Source organism: Phalaenopsis equestris, unplaced genomic scaffold (assembly GCF_001263595.1).
Source record: "Phalaenopsis equestris unplaced genomic scaffold, ASM126359v1 Scaffold000258, whole genome shotgun sequence".
NCBI classification, from domain to species: domain Eukaryota; kingdom Viridiplantae; phylum Streptophyta; class Magnoliopsida; order Asparagales; family Orchidaceae; genus Phalaenopsis; species Phalaenopsis equestris.
In genome coordinates this window covers 1,781,374-1,784,856 of record NW_018164700.1, presented here as the reverse complement: position 1 = coordinate 1,784,856, position 3,483 = coordinate 1,781,374, and positions in this window count along the sequence as shown.

The window sequence follows — 3,483 nt, the reverse complement described above, 5'->3', positions numbered from 1 at the left end:
CAAACCCCACACCAAAAATAGTGCCGACAAAGATTAAAGTCTTTTGGTGAATCAAAAGATTCTCCTTAGTGTGTCAATTCATTGACAGAGCTAAGCTTATAACTATTATCTAGCACACTTTACTTTCTAAAAAGAATATTTTGGATCCAATAGACAGTAGTGAACACTTTATTAAAATGAATTGCTTTTTATTTGATTGCTAACTTTAAGAATACTAGTCGTGCTTTATAAATTTACTTATAAGATGGATCCACTTGTAGTGCATTTGTATTTTAATTTTTGTATATCAAGGATGTGACTTTAATTTCCATTTCTAAATTCTGTGAAATCAATTAAAATTTCATGATTTGAATTGAGCAAATGATGACATAATGCTTCAAAATTCACATTTTCCTTTTATAAATAGTTCACAACAATCTCATTTGGAACTTCCCGTATCTATCCTCAAATTCCTTTCAAATTCATGTGGATTTTAGAAGATATTGAATGCTTTCCTTAGTTGCATCAATAAATTTCCATGATCAAATTGTGATTTTACTTTTTTTTCTTCTTCTTAATACAACATAAAGTCACTAGTAAGAAAATACATGATCGATGAAGCTTTTATTGTGCTACTTCAAAATGCTAACAAGCTTCCTAATATGGTGTTCGAGAAAGATTACAAAGACTAAATTTGACTTGAGATGCAATTTCCTTTCTTACAGATATATAAGTAATTATTCAACACTAAGGTTTATTTCTCACTTAGATTGCACCCAATTTGCTAGCAAGTATGATTACCATTATTATCTATATAAAAAATTATTTAACGCCAATCCCCTCTTCTAAATATATAAAAGTAAGAGCAAAAAAAAAAAAAAACACATCAAAGGCATCTATTAAGGTTGTTCTTTCACTGAGCTAACCAACCATCTATTATATGTACTTTTACTTATCATATTTGCCTACTTATTTACAAGAACTAATTCCTTGCATTTTTTAATTTTTGAATTTTATTTTGCACTAATTTATTCCTTCTTGAAGAAGGCAAACAATTAGAGTTGAATACGAACAACTAACTGGGAGGAATCTACACGTTAGAAACCGATTATAGTTGAGCAAGTAACAAAAAATGCATTAAAAATTTTAAGAAAAACATATAAAGACATGAACCTCTTCAAAAAGGAGAAGTACAAGTTGATAGTAAATATCTAATCTACAATAATTAAAAAATTGTCTAAGTTATAGAGCAAGATTTTAGCCTTGAAAACTTTTCTGTCATAATCAAAGTTAGTTGAAAAAGAACTCACTTAGACATTATACATATCACAAATATAGAATGTTGAATTAGGGTTAACATTAAGGAATGATGCTTGAATGACTCCAGTTGAGTAATGATAATTAAACCATAACAGTCGAGTTATACCAGTTGTTGTCAATAGTTGTCAATGTGTTAATTGTCAAATATGGTTATGAAATTCTTCATAATTTTAATCATTCTTTAAATTTAACTTAAGCCGATGCCCTCAACTTGCCTTCATGTGAAGAATGCAATATATTTATGACTTTTTTAAAGTGACATTTTCATAATTTTAGCCAAAATATATAAGATATATAATCCATCACAAGCTTGATATTATTTAATCATTACTCATAATTTTAGCTTAATCATCTCAAAAGTGAGCGACCTTAATCCCATTAAATTTTTTCCATCCAAATTTTCATTTTAACTATATGCACACACAATTCAAAAGTCACTTGATTTTCAATAATGTTACAAAATTTTTAACTATACTTCAAGCACTAAATTTGTCTAATCTAGTGTTCAATCTGCTCTTATTTAGAAGAGAGAACCCTCACTTATATTGTGGGGAGAAGGATTATTCTAACCACAAAGTTAAATATTATTTCTAAGTTGTAATCTCTCCCTTTTGCTAAAAAAAAAAAGAATTTATTTCGACAACCACCACCATATGTAAGGGTTATTACCCACAGTTTAGTTCTTATATATCTTCCTTGTGTATTCTATAATTGGGAGGAAGTGTAATCTATTGTAATTCAAAATTTCATTCATTTGAATCGGTCTATACTTATACTTTTCCACACAAAAAAGCATATATCTTTATGCATTTTATATTATTTTATAAATATTTAATAAATAAATATTTTTGTATGCTAGAAAATTCATTGTGATAGAGTGATAATTAAACATCTTAGAGTTGCATAAAAATCCAGTACGCATAGAGATAAAATAAAAGTCATGGAAAGAAACACTATGATTTTTAATGTGGATAAGAATGGGAAAAACTATTGTCTAGCCCAAATAGAATAGTCTACTGTGCAATTAAGAGCGCAAAAGTTTACTCTTCATCTAGATTAGAGAAGATGAGATAGCATAATTATGTTAAAAGTATAAATGTTTTGAAATAACTCAACAACTAAAAGTGCATAAGTATAATAGGAACTATAACTGTTTTAATATGACTACAATAATCAATATGTTATAACAACTATAGTTGGTGAGTATAATAGTCATAATAGAGTTACTATAGTCTTATTTGACTGCAAAAATTACTAGTAATAGTCAATAATAGATGGTGCTCAGCAATAATCTATGGAGGTCAGCGACAATCTTTGATCTTCAACATGATCTTGGGCAACCAATTACAACACGACTTCAAGAGTTAAGCTTTAGTAGTCACGTTACTCTTCTTTCTTCTTCTCCCTTTAAGTTAAGAATATATATCTATTTATAGTTTTTTAGGTAGACATTTTGGTAAATTTTGATAGTATTCCAAAACATTCTATCGGACGGTCCTCATTAATTCTCGTATTCATAAGTTTTTTAAATATTTTAATGCCTTAATGACCTCATAATTGAAAGATATTTGACTTTTTGGATTTCTTTCAACGAGCAACTCGAAACATGTCAAATTTTGAGATCGTTTAGCATTTCAACTGATGTATCAATACTTTCAACAATATTTCAAGGTTTTGATTTGGGCTTATTTTGACTTGAATTGATTCACTCTCGACATCACTTAGTTCGTCTTGTCAAGATGCTAAACTTGATAGAAACTTATTGAAATGGGGTTGGATGATCTTGAATTTAAATTTAGAATTTTTTTTACTCAAAATGCATCAAGATTGTTGCTTGATAATGAAAATTTATTGATGACACATCAATTATGTTTGTGTGTGGAGAGAGAGGGAGGGAGGGAGGGCCAATCAGCTCAACATGCAACATGGCGACATGATGAGGAATGATTGGCAGTTAGACTGATAGTCCCCATTCGTCTTCAAAAATTGACCACATTGATTTGCAAGTACATTGCATTTCTTGTAACTGAAAAACAATGCATGTGCATTACAAATGCTGTCATACATTGTCCGCTTAAATAAATTTATAATATCTTAAAAAGAAATATTAATACCTCTCACAACCACTTCTTTTAGAGGCATTCATATATAGTGTAAATATATATATATATATATATATATATA